Below are 14305 nucleotides of genomic sequence, written 5' to 3'. Positions count from 1 at the left end.
GAGCCCCAGAAAGAATCAGACACTATGTCGTTTGATTCAGTAGAGACTTATTGCTATGCCTGCTATGTGCAAGGCACCCTAATGCTTGAAGAACATTATGCCATTTAACAAATAAGGCAATTCTGAATATGAGCTGCTGACCTATTTGTGACTGGGAAAGGAGGTAAAGTCAAACATTGGCCATGTCTTCACCTACTGCAAAGACCAAATGGAATTGTTTTGAAACAATTACCACCCCTAAAACTCCCCTTCCCTTCTCCCCCTAAGTCTTCTCTTCCCCAAGCTAAAACAGCCATCTGTAGTCCCTTCAATCAGACCTAATATGACCTTGACTCAATGTCCCACCACCCTGGTTGCCACCCCTACCTTATTCACTACCCAGAACTGAACCCTTTGGTAAACAATGAAAGGATTTGAAATAACTAGAGTCAGGAGTGATGATTCAAGTTGTCTCATCACCAACTAAGCTAAATAGCTCAGTCCTACCTGAATACCTACCCCAAAAGACCTTCAAATACTTGAAGATAGTTATTATCCCCTACAAAGCCATAACTGGGGGAGGTCAGAAGGAGGTCAGCAGAGGTCTTTCTCTAGATACCAATATTTTAGAGTAGAGGATGCTTTCTCTCTACAGTGTTCTAATGATCATTGTCCCCAAACTTCTCAGTCCTCTGACTTCAAATCTGGCTTTAGATATTTACGAGCTGTATGACCCTTGGCAAGTCACTTAACCTCCATTTTCCTCAGTTTCCTTAACTAAATAAGGATAAAATGAGGATAATAATAGCACCTTGTTGGAGGAGGGGTAGAAAAAAAGGAAACCAGTCTGAATATAATTAGACCATCTCTCCTGGTACCTTCCTGGGCTGTTATTCAGGCCCCAAAGGAACTCAAGTGCCAGAATTCCTGGTTACATCTTTTATGCCTCCTCTTTTCTAGGCAAAAGGTTCTCAGTCCCTAACAAACTCATATGGCACAAATTCAAAGTCCCTTACTATCCTGCTTACCCTTCTCACTGGACACCCTGCTGTTTATCAATGTTCTTTCTAAAATGTGGTAACCAGGACTGAGCAAAATGTTCCAGACATGCTCTGAGCAAGGCAGAGTACATTAAGATTATCTACTCCCTGGTCCTGGACAATATGCCTTTAAATGATAGAATGAAGGGCAAATGCACAAATAAAGAAAAAAAAAAGGAAAATAATTGGCAGTTATACACAAACATCTGTTATAGAGGATGAAAAGTTAAAGAAAGTCTACCATAAACTCAGTAAAATCCAAATTAAATGAACATATACGTTGATACCCTGTGATTTCTGATGCAAGGTTAATAGGTGAGGATGGCAAAAAACAATGTTGAAAAATATGAATCAAAAATAAGGAATGAAAGAATCCAGGGACTACCACACAGAAGTCTCACTCATACACCCTGAATAATTTTTTAAAGAAAAGAATCAATAGATACTACACATAGCAAACACCCAAAAACATGACAAAAATGACAGTGAGTATATTGTAAAAACCAGGAAATGACTCATTATTAATGTAGGAGTCATTGTTGAATAATCTGGGTCAAATCCATTCATCAACTCTGTGTCAAATTTATTCATCAACTTCTTAGAGCAAAGATCAAAATTAGTAAAAAGCTTAAAGAATTAAGTTGATAATAAAGGCATCATCATTAAGATAATGCCTTGGGGCTGCTAGGTGCTGCAATAGATAAAGCACCAGCCCTGGATTCAGGAGGACCTGAGTTCAAATCCAGCCTTAGACACTTGATATGTACTAGCTGTGTGACCCTGGGTGAGTCACTTAACTCTCATTCCCTGCCAAAAAAAAAAAGATAATGCCTTAAGTCCAATCCAACTTAAACAAATTATTGTCAAAAATGAGATATGAGTGGAATAAAAAGCAGAGATAACAATCCTATAGAAGTTAAGTGGTTAACTTATGAAATTAAGAAATTAATTTCACATAGAAGTATTATAAATGAATTGCTCAAATGAGGATATGTGGGAAGATAGTGCTTTATTAGGGCCTAAGGGGCCCAGATCCCACAAACACCCCTGAAAAGCTTTTAAAGTTCACCAGGAAGAAGAATGATAAAAAAAAAAAGCTCCTGGCTCCATCCAGTTGGGTACAGCATAAAAACTGCTGGCATCATGTGAAAACTTAGAGCAAAGACAAGACCAGACAGGAAGAAATCAAAACCCAGTCCCAGACCAGAAGACAAGGCCAAACCAACACCCAGGGCGGAGAGATGAAGTAGCCTGGGTAGGTCAGCAAAGCCACAACCTGCCAAAGGCATAGCAGCAAACAGGGCCAAATTGGAGCGCAGGCATCTCGTCAGCAACAGCCAACCAGCCCTAATAAAGATGCACGAAATAGAGCCAGACCGGCAGCCAGGAAGCACAGATTGCAGCGCCAATGCATCTTAGAGCTCAGTGAAGACTCATCCCCAACAGAGAAATGGGGTCAGACCAGAACCCAGGGTCAGTGTGCCCAGACATCTCTACACCCAGGCAGCTCTCTAAATAAACTTACAAAATATGAATGTTTGTAAGAAAATAGAAAATATAGAATATCCCTTTTCAAATATTAGGCTTTGAATGCTTCATGTTTCCTTTGGTTTCAAATCCATACCATGCATTATTACATTTATGGATGAGGGTTCTGTAATGCCGGATTAAATAATCTAGGGCTTCCCTTTTTCACAAGGGGACCAGGTCATAGAGTAGCAGAACAAATAGTCAATCAGAAGGACTTCTGATCCCCAGGGCTGCTTGACATACTAGTGATCCTTTGCAAAGTAAACTTTAGCTGAACTCAGCGATGCCTACAACTGCTGAAAACAGTCTTGACCAACTCAGAGAGAAAAGCAAAGATCTTGTTTCCTGACTTATCTAAAAAGCAGCAATCTTTCTGCTTTTGGATTTATTGTGTTTACACACATCTTCTCCCGAGACCCCCACTTCCTGCCAGACTTCCCAATTTCTTGTTTTTTTCCCTTAACCCCAACTTAGTATATGTAAGTACCTCGCCCTTTTCCCAATCCCCTCTGTTCCATTTTTCAAGCTTCTTCTCCTCAGGCAGTAAGTGCAGTTATAGTCTTTGTAAACCATGATCAGACTTGTTCCAGGTCCCCATTTTTGGACCTGGGGTTTCTTCCATTTTAGCAGTTCACAGAGGTTTTTGTTTTATCACATTGTAGTATTGAGAGAAAATGTTGGAGCAGCTAGGTGGTGCAGTGGATAGAGCACTGGCCCTGGACCTGAGTTCAAATCCGACCTCAGACACTTAACACTTACGAGCTATGTGACCCTGGGCAAGTCACTTAACCCCAATTGCCTCACACACATGCAAAAAAACGAGAGAGAATGTTGTATATTTGAAGGGGAAAGTGGAAGCATGACAGGATATGAAAATACTATTATTTTAGAAAGGAAATATTGAAGCAAAAATACCTTTGAATATATAAACATCATAAATTATGTAAACAAATATTAATAAAATAAGAATCAACAAGGCAAAATGTTGTTTTCTTAAAAAACCCTAATAATATATTTTAACAATGCAATTTTATAATATTCTTTATTAAGAAAAAAAGATGGAACCTATTTTTATATTCTGTGCTGAAGTATCTTGGAGATTACATAGTAATTATTTCATTAATAGGTTAAAGGTGTGGGGGCAGCTAGGTGGCTCAGTGGATAAAGCACTGGCACTAGATTCAGGAGGACCTCAGTTCAAATCTGACCTCAGACACTTGATACTAGCTGTGTGACCCTGGGCAAGTCACTTAACCCTCATTGCCCCATAAAAATTAAATTAAATTAATAGGCTAAAGGTTTATCCTTTATTTACCTAATTAACTATTGCAAATAAGATACATGTAACTATTCTAATTCCTCTTTGTCATTTAGTACAATATTACTAGATAAGTTGTATGCTATTAATTTATTTTTATTTGATTTGCATTAAAGTATACAGTTTAAGCAATTTCAGAGTTTGTGCAGGAGAAATTACCTAATAATTTTTTCCCAAAAGGTCAGTAGCAAAATGTTCACCCAAAATTCAGTCCAAGCTAGGTGGTGCACTAAATATAATGCTAAGCTTGGAGTCAACAAGACCTGACAGTTCTGTTCCTTCTCTTATTTGTTGATGAACATGTTTAGAGATAAAACTTCCTCTCAGGATTGCTGTGATGTATCCCAAAAGTTTTGGTATGTGGTCTTGACACTGTCATTTTCTTGGATAAAACTTTCTGTTGTTTCTTTGAGTTCTTTGACCCACCAATTCTTTAGGATAATATTATTTAGTCTCCACTTAAATTTGAATCCTTACTAAAAGGCCTTTTGTATTGTGGTCAGTAAAGGATGTGTTTAATATTTCTACTTTTTCTGTGGCTTTTATGCTGTAATACATGACCAATTTATGTAAAGGTGTCAAACACAGCTAGGAAATATGTAAACTCCTTTCGGTTCTCATTAAGTAATTGCCAGAAATCTATCATATCTTAATTGTCTAAAATTCTTTTCAAAACCTAGATCTTTTCTTTGGCTTAGTTTTATTACATATATCTAATTCTGAAAAGATTACATTAAGTTCCCCAATTATTATAATTTTCATGTCTATTTCTACCACTAATTTTATTAGGTTTTTCTTTAAATGTTTATATACTATGACATTTTGTGTGTTAAGTATAATTATTATTTCATTTTCTATCATGCCTTTAAATGTGGCACAGGGTATAGAGGGTTAGGCCTGGAAACAAGTTCACATCTGGCTTCAAATACTACTAGTAAGCAATGTGACCCTGGGAAAATCGCTTAACTTCTGTCTGCCTCTATTTCCTCAAATGTAAAATGTGGTTAATAAAGCATCTATCTCCCAGGGTTGTTATAAGGATCAAATAAGTTAATGTTTATAATGCCTGGCACATAGTAGAAGCTTAATAAATGCTTATTTTGTCCCTCTTTAAATGTAATAAGCCTCTGAGCTTCCTCCTTGGATTATAGGGAAGAAAATCTTAGTAGCTTATTTTGGTCTATACTTGAATTCATCTGAGTTTTCCCCACCCACTGTATTTTGTTTTTGTTTTGTTTTTGCAGGGCAATGAGGGTTAAGTGACTTGCCCAGGGTCACATAGCTAGTAAGTGTCAAGTGTCTGAGGCTGGATTTGAACTCAGGTCCTCCTGAATCCAGGGCCAGTGCTTTATTCACTGAGTCACCTAGCTGCCCCTCCCACCCACTGTATTTTACCCAAAACTTGCCTGAGTTTGTCTGGACCTTGGATTTTCTTATGGTTGGTTTTCCATGCTTTAGCCCTCAACCACCATAGCTTCACCTGACCTTGTCAACATTATGATATTATATATACATATATGTGTGTATGTATATGTGTATATATAAATATATGTATTATGTACACACATATGTGTGTATATGTTGCTGTATAGCAATTCCCTTAGGAAAGGAAGCCTTTTTTATCCTTTCGCCTACCAGATGGTGGCACTATTAGGGAGATTCAGACAGCCCTGAAAAATGAAAGTAAGGCTCTCCTAGATGCTCTCTCTGATGAAAGTGAACTGGTTTTGACTAATCTTAACCCCAGGGATTTAGAAAAAAAAACATTCTTGAGGTAGATGACTCCACAGTGCTCATCTGCACCTGAGCTACCTGGTCTGCTAGATTGATGAGATCATGATGGGCACGATGACTTTATTCACTTCCCTGTAGTACATCAGAAACCACCAGATGTCATCTGCTTTCCATTTTGGGTAGTTAAAAGGTGCTGATGGGACAGCTAGGTGGCGCAGTGGATAAAGCACTGGCCCCGGATTCAGGAGGACCTGAGTTCAAATCCGACCTCAGACACTTGACACTTACTAGCTGTGTGACCCTGGGCAAGTCACTTAACCCTCATTGCCCTAAAAAAAAAAAAAAAAAGGAGCTGGCTTCCTTCATCTCCATCACTGACTCCGAATGAATGAATAAATAAAGTTTTTATTAAGCACTTGCTATGTGTCAGACACTAAGGATACAAATAGAAGGGTAAGACAACTCCAGACCTCAAGGAGCTCACATGCTGATAGAAGAGACAATACATAAGGAAGGTTTCAGCTGTAAATCAGATGGAAGAATCCCATGGTTCTTCCTGTGCAGCAGAAAAGCATATGGTAATACCGTTACTGTTATTTTCACTGTTAAAATGCCAGCCTCTGGGGGCAGCTAGGTGGTACAGTGGATAAAGCACTGGCCCTGGATTCAGGAGAACCTGAGTTCAAAGCCAGCTTCAGACACTTGACACTTACTAGCTGTGTGACCCTAGGCAAGTCATTTAACCCTCATTTCCCCACAAAAATAAAATAAAATAAATGCCAGTCTCTGATGTTGAACCACTTTAAAGCCAAGGGCTTTCATAGCAACAGCTTCCTTTTGGGGGGTCTTTCATAACTGAAGATATAACCCCTATCAGTGCTGCCAGGTTGCATTCCCACAGGGGTAGCTTCCTAGTCCTGGGCTGGAGGCATTGCTCTTCCCAAGGCTCTGGGGTTGGGGTCATGGGCTGTCCCCATCAGCATCTGAGGAGAGACAGTGGTCCAGGTCACGGTGGCCTGACTCGCCTGACACATCCTGCCTCCCGTCTCTCCTGATAATGCCATGGTGCTTTAGCTAACTTGTCTCGCTTAGCCAGTATGTTGGTTGGTCATTGGTGAAGATGGCTGGCCCCTTTTCCAAAGGAGTCGTCTACCCAGTTGATGGCTGTGAGGCTAATCTAGAAGACCAGTGGTCTGAAAAGTGTTGCCAATTCAATGTGGGGGCTAGGCTAGAAGCAGGTCTGGTGATTGGGGGGGGCAGGCACTGCCACTCCCATAGCTGAGGGTCCTGAGCTCTCTCTGGATATGGGAGGGGAGAGTGGGCAAGGTGGTGATATTGGTCTGATTTGTTTGGCTCAGAGAGCTGAGCTGGAAGCATGAGCAGTGACCTTGGTAGTGCTGCCACTCCCAGGGCTTTTGTGCCTACTTTGTAAAAGTAAATCATCAAGGGGCAGCTAGATGGCACAGTGGATAGAGCACCAGCTCTGGAGTCAGGAGGACCTAAGTTCAAATCTAGCCTCAGACACTTGATGCTTACCAGCTGTGTGACCCTGGGCAAGTCACATAACCCCAATTGCCTCACCCCCCCCCCAAAAAGTGAATCATCAGAAACTATACCAAGCAGATTGAATTCTTCTATGGAGAGTCCCATTAATTCCCCTGGACCTCATCCCCAGCAATGGAGTGGCCTCCAGTGATTTGTCAGATTATTGTTTGAACTTCTCTCACCATCTCCTCAGTTCTCTGGTGGTTAAAGCCCACTTGGCCTCTGTTTCTTCCTTGGAGGAAATCATACTCCAAAAGGAAATGATAGGATCAGGTCTGAGCTTTCTTGGCACCAGCGAGGGTTCTCAAGTCTCATCTTCTCTCATGGACCAAATTGGTTCCAATCTCAGCATGACACAGCAAAATCTCTGGGCTGGAGATAATACTTCCCAACAGCAGTCCATGGGTGACTGACTACCTTTGGCCCTTGTCCCCAGGAGCAGGACCTCTTTTACTTATACTGTTACCAGATCCATTAGTAGCCTCTCAGCTCTTTTGAACACTCCTTAAAATCTGATGACTCTTTTCCCAGTTATTGAACGTGCTGGACCAATTTACTTTCAGTTTTATTATCTGCAGAATGGTCAACATTTACTAGGGAATGCTGGAAATGGCATTTTCTTCACCCTCCCTACCAGCCTTCTCCAACGCTCTCTGTGCAAATTGTTCTGCATTAGTGTCCTGATGATTTATTATGATTTCTTCCAAGTAGGAAACAGAGGGTAAGTGGGTTTTCACAACCAAAGAACTGAGGAGGCGTCAAGAGAAATTCAAAGAATAACCTGACAAATCACTGGACAGTGTCCAACAGAACCAACATGGCTCTCCGTATTTACTTTGGGCTTACTCACCAAATCCACCCTCTTCCTAGGAGTCAAACAGGAGCATGGTTTTTAAAAGATCTTTACTCAAGTCTTATTGACAGCTTCCTTGCCTTTTAGGGAAAGAATTAACCTAAACTCCAGGAAGAGAGGTAGGAGAATCCTGGCTATATAGTGATCCTATTACAAACATCCTTTCTGATTCACCTTTTAAAGTTGAAGTTTGTTTGTATCTATTCTTTCTCTGACACTACCCTTCCTCTTAAACCCTCTCTCCTTTTCTGTCTAGTTCTCTGTTGAGTTGAATGTATTCCTACATCAAACCCTCTGTGTGTGTGTGTGTGTTCATGTGGTTTCTGTTTTCCCCACCCCTTCCACTGTTTGCATACTCTTCCATATCCTGATTTTGAGAAATTTTAAGTTTCATCCTTTTCTTATGCCTTTCTTCCCTGCTGTATTCCTTAAAATAGAAAGATGCTATCTACATTCAGAGAAATAATTGGTTAATGGAAGTATGTATAGAATAATCATATATACATATACATACATGTGTGTATATATATATATATACACGCACCTATTTGTGTTTAATGGTAGAATCTCTAGGGTGGAAGGAGGAGAAAATTTTATATAATCTTGTATATTTGAAAGGAATAGCAAGTTTTGCATAGTAGATTTGCAGTCTTATGTACACGCTTTTTAAAAATCATATTATGTTATGAAAATGCTTATTTTATTCCACATATTAAAAATGAAATTTTTTAAAAAGTTAAAGAAAAGAATAGACCCACCCCATGATTCTCTATCTGTGTTGTTCAACTCATTAACCTCAATTGCTCCTGAACACATGAAAGTTCTAAAGTTATTTCTTCTCCCTCATTAGAATGTGAGCACTTCAGATAGCCTCTTTCAAATGACTTTACATTTCTACATTTCTCTTAACTACTGTGTTTATATTTTATAATTTCTACTCAACTTTGGTTTTTTCATCAGGAATCCTAAGAAGTCCTCTATTTCCTTAAATGTACATTTCCCCCTATACGATTATCCTCAGTTTTGCAAGATAAGATACTCTTGGTTGTAATCCTTTATCTTTTGTCCTTTGGTTACTATATTCCAAGGTTTCCTTTCCCTTTAGTGGTTGCTATTTAGTCTTGTTTATTACTAACTGATTTCTTGGTATTTGAATCTTTTATTTCTGGCTGCTTGGAGTGTTTTTTATTTAACCAGGGAGCTCAGGGTATATGAGAGTTTTCATTTTGAGGGTTTCTCTTGTAATGTGATTAGTAGATTTTATTTTTATTTTGCCCTTTGGTGTGGGCAATTTTCATTTATAATTTCATTAAATATGGTATACAGGCTAATTATTTTTGTTTCTTTGTTTGTTTTGGTGGGGCAATGAGGGTTAAGTGACTTGCCCAGGGTCACACAGCTAGTACGTGTCAAGTGTCTGAGGCCGGATTTGAACTCTGGTCCTCCTGAATCCAGGGCTGGTGCTTTATCCACTGCGCCACCTAGCTGTCCCCCAGGCTAATTATTTTTGGTCATAGTTTTTAGGGAGTCTGATAATTTTTTCTTTCTTTTCTTTCTTTTTTTTTTTTTTTTTTTTTTGCAGGGCAATCGGGTTAAGTGACTTGCCCAGGGTCACACAGCTGGTAAGTGTCAAGTGTCTGAGGCCAGATTTGAACTCAGGTACTCCTGAATCCAGGGCTGGTACTTTATCCACTGAGCCACCTAGCCATCCCGAGTCTGATAATTCTTAAATTACCTCCCTTGGGATTTTTTTCATGTTAGGCTATTTTTGATAGCTATATTAAATTTTTTCTTCAAACTTTTAAATTTGTTCTCATTATATCAGAGGCAAAATAATTGCTACAATGGCTAGAGAGTTGCATTTAGATTCAGGAAGACATGAATTCAAGTCCTGTCTCAAACATTTACCTGTGTGACTTTGGAAAAATAATTTATCTCTGACTGCCATGGCTTTCTCATCCTTAAAATGGAGATATCTATGTCATAGGTTTGTTGAGGACAAAATGAGAAAATATAAAGTACTTTGCAAAACTTAAAGCACTATGTAAATTCTAACTAGTATTATTTCTTGTCTCATGGAGTCATTAATTTCCCTTTGATTTAAAGAGAATCCATATCTTGAGTAAGATTTACCACTTTCTGTTCTAAGCTATTCTCCTTCCATTTTGTACCCCTCTAGACTGATTCTTCATTTCATATAAATATCATTTTTTGTTTCTTTCTTTATTTCTTCCAGTACTCTTATAGTGCTTTTGACATAAATGACAGAATCATATTTATTTTCTTGAGTTCTATTTGCAGTTGTCATGGAACTAGTCTCTTCTTTAATTGGACTCTTGGGGATCTCTGGATCCATAGTATTTCTTTGTCTTTGTTGATTTCTTCTGTTTCCTCCTATCTCTAGTCTCAGTTCTGGAATTAGCATTTGGTAGCAGAGGTACCTTCACCACTTTCTATTCTCTTTCCTTGTCCTTGTTTAGTCCTGATTTCAATGACCTAATCTCCTGCTTGGGCTTACACATCTCCTGATGTGACTACCCTCACGTGTAGGTTTTGGGTCCTGTTGGATTGTCAAGGTTCAAAGCTCTTCCATGTCCTCTGACTTGTTTTAGATTACAATGCTACAGTCTCCCATTACTTCCAGGGCTTCCAGTGCTTACATGGAAGCCAAAAAACACTCAAACTAGCCCAAGAGTGGGCTGAGTCCACCGTCATATCACTTAGAGTTTCCAACCACCTTGGAGCTTGCTCGTCCGAATTCTCCACTTTTCCTGACCTGGAGTACAGAGTACTAGAGTTTTTTAATATTTCTGGAACATCTTTGTCCAATACTATCAGGTTTCTACCTTATTTTGCCTGCATTTGCATTGGTTTTTATAACAGGTCCTCTTTCCTATTGTTTGAAGATTTCTGGCTATCTTTTTTGTGAAATCCTGGGCTGGATAAAGAAAATTATTATAATATAACTTAGGATCATTATGGAGAAAATCATTGATTTGGGCAAAAAAATTCACAAGTTTTAGATATCATTATTGTCATAATCAACAAACGTGTATTGAGTGAACTCTGTCATTAATACACTCTTTTGCTCCTAGGCAAAAACTTGTCTAGCCACATTAATGCTCTTATTTGGAAAAGGAAGCACCCAGGAGTCACAGGAAACATGGTGCCCAGGCCCAGAAGTAAGGAAGAAACTCTAGAAGTCTTGGGAAACTCTTCGGGATGTTACCTTCAAAATCATCTAATCAAACTCCCTTATTTTACAGATGAGTAAACTAAGGTACAGGTGGGCTAAGTAATTTGTCAAAGGTCACTCAGGTTGAAAACAACAAAGTTGGGTTTCAAAATCAGGTCTTCTGACTCCAAATCTAATGGTCTTTCCACTGTACTACATGGATTCACCCTAAATCTGGACTGCACCATAGTTGAAACTATAGGTAATAGTAAATAAATGAATGCCCTCTTAGATGATGTTTAAATTCTATTCTTACTAGAGAGACAACATGACAATAGATAGAGAGCCAGGAAAGCCTGTGTTCAAGTCCCACTTCTGACATCTTCACTCACTTGCATTGGTGGGAAGGGGTGGGATGGGGGGGGTGGGGGAAGAGGGCCTTCCTTATCTCAACCAAGAAAATCTCAAGTCCTATCCCTACCCTTATCCCTAACTTACTGCATCAAAGTAAAGAGAAGGTGATGGCAAAGTACAGAGGTCTGTTGTGTTAAAATTGTATCTTTTTCTGGTCCCCCTGACCAGCCCCACTGCTACTTTTAGTCAGCATAGAAAGTTTTTTAGTATCCAGTATAAAGGTTCAATAGTGGAAACTAATATTACAAAGGGAAACTTGGAAATTGCATACAAACCATCCCAAAGATCAAAGACAGTATAATTTATAAATTATATCATATATTAACCAAAATTCATATCCTGGTAATCTGTATTGATTTAAGGGAATCCATCTAGGTGATGCTGTCAAGGTCTTATAATATGTAAACTTGACATAAATTCCAGACCTCCCCAAATCCAATCCAGCAAAAGATCAAAAAAGTGCTAATAACGATGTGATGTAACTTTGAAATTTTACTGATAACTTTGAGGTGATTTGGATGTTTTAGTGAACTAATCCCAAGGTGGCACAGATAGTTGGTCATTTCCGACCCCCAAAAAATCATTATTGTTATGATGAATATATGGACCACCTGGATTTGATGGAGCTGTCTTGTTATCCAAATGGATTTTATGAAATCCTGGATTAATAGGAGCAAAATGCTCTTTGACCAAACTCCAAACTGAACCCAGATAGCTAGCAGATAAGTCCCTATCTGATGACTTCCTGAGATAGTAAGACCCCCATCTTGATTTGTTTGTTTGTTTTTTGCAGGGCAATGATGGTTAAGTGACTTGCCCAGGGTTACACAGCTAGTAAGTGTCAAGTGTCCGAGTTCAGATTTGAACTCAAGTCCTCCTGAATCCAGGGCCGGTGCTTTATCTACTGCACCACCTAGCTCTTACCCCCTCCCCCCCCCCGTAAGTCCCTATCTTGTAAAAACACCTGGGCATCCTTGTCCTTACCAAACCCCTTTTTTGGAATCATATAATCTTATCAAATGTTTCCATTAAATCAAACTATCAAACTGATTGGTATTTCCTACATTCTTTTTATAACTGAAATCGCTAAACTGATTTGCATTACGTCCATTCTTATTATAGTATTTGCTTTTAGGTTGATTTGTATCATACTAATGAAACCAATAACACCCTGTAATCAGTGAGCAAAGAAACATTATACTATACCCTCAGAAAAAGGGATTCTTCTAGCTCCTTCTTTGGAAAGGGTCTCTGCGTGATTCATGCCTGCTTGTTCTTGGGATAAATAAACTGGTATTATGTTTTTCCTGTCTGCCTCTGATCTGATCTGTGTGTTGTTTTTGTTTTGTTGTTTGTTTGTTTTTTGTAGGAGACAGGCATAAAAACAAAATTTGACACTATAAAAATGAGACCTCAGGGGCAGCTAGGTGGTGCAGTGCAGAGCAGCTAGGTGGCACAGTGGATAAAGCACCAGCCCTGGATTCAGAAGGACTTGAGTTCAAATCCAGCCTCAGACACTTGACACTTACTATCTGTGTGACCCTGGGCAAGTCAATTAACCCTCATTGCCCCACAAAAAAAAAAGAGAGACCTCAAACTCTTGCCTGGCCCCCAGCCCTCTTCCATCTCCAAAGAGTGCACTGGGTAAAGTGCTTCCAATTGTAATCCATAGCTATGTGAAAGTCTCTTCCTCTTCTGCTCCCTATTCACTGCTCAATGCTGCTTGCCTTCCTTCAACACCCCATTCCCTGTTCCTAAGCCCTATGTCTGCATTGATATCTCTCTGGGCTTTTCACTGCTTGTTTGTGGTCACACCTATTGTGGTTATTAAAGTGTGATTGCTCTCCAATTTTCTGCTGCCATTCATGGTCTTTCCTGGTAAATACCCAAAGAATGGAATGCATACCCCCATATTTCATAAATTATCAATTCATCTGTGTTCATATTAATCAATGAATCAATCCAATGCCTGGTTTAGAGCCTGTGGTACACCCTCCTCCCTACCCCAAACTACAATTCAGCTCATTTCCCAGCATTCAAGCTTCTCTGGCCAGCAGAGAATACAAATAAGTATCAAAACAAACTTCAGATAATGAATAATGGAAACATCCGTACTGTTTATTTGCAATTATAGAAATTATTTCATTATCTAGAGGGTAATGGCAAACATGGGAAGGCCTGATGAATGTGTTGATAATGTGAACGTGCTTATACTCCTAGAAAAGAGAATGAAATGGAGTTAAATGCCATTATTTTAAAAAAGAATTACTGAGGATCTATCTACTCATTCCATTCGCATTACTGATTCAAATAAGTGAGAAAATAACAAATGAATGAAATGCAAGTGCTTCCCTTTAACATATACTTTCCAAAGATAAAAAGTCTACAAATGTAGTTTTAAGTTTCTAGCTTGGAAAAACCAGAGACTGAGTGACTGATAAGCCACTCTTGTATTCCTTGTCATTTGGATCGCTGAATGGAGAAAACTGTTAGCCCAACTTTGATAGCCCCACCTCTTCCCTCTCTTCTTCTTACTCTGATATAGTTAGAGAAGCTTTTAGAACCAGGATGGAACTGAGAATATGGGCACCTTTATACATAGCTATTTCCTGCAATAGGGAACATGGCCATGAAGTAGTTGAGAGGGAGCTGGCTTTAAGGTCTAGCTAGATAGGATAGAATGATTACATAGGTGATAGATAGATAGATAGATAGAT

This window comes from Dromiciops gliroides, chromosome 6 (genome assembly GCF_019393635.1).
Source record: "Dromiciops gliroides isolate mDroGli1 chromosome 6, mDroGli1.pri, whole genome shotgun sequence".
Classification (NCBI taxonomy): domain Eukaryota; kingdom Metazoa; phylum Chordata; class Mammalia; order Microbiotheria; family Microbiotheriidae; genus Dromiciops; species Dromiciops gliroides.
Note: the sequence above shows the minus strand (reverse complement) of the source record.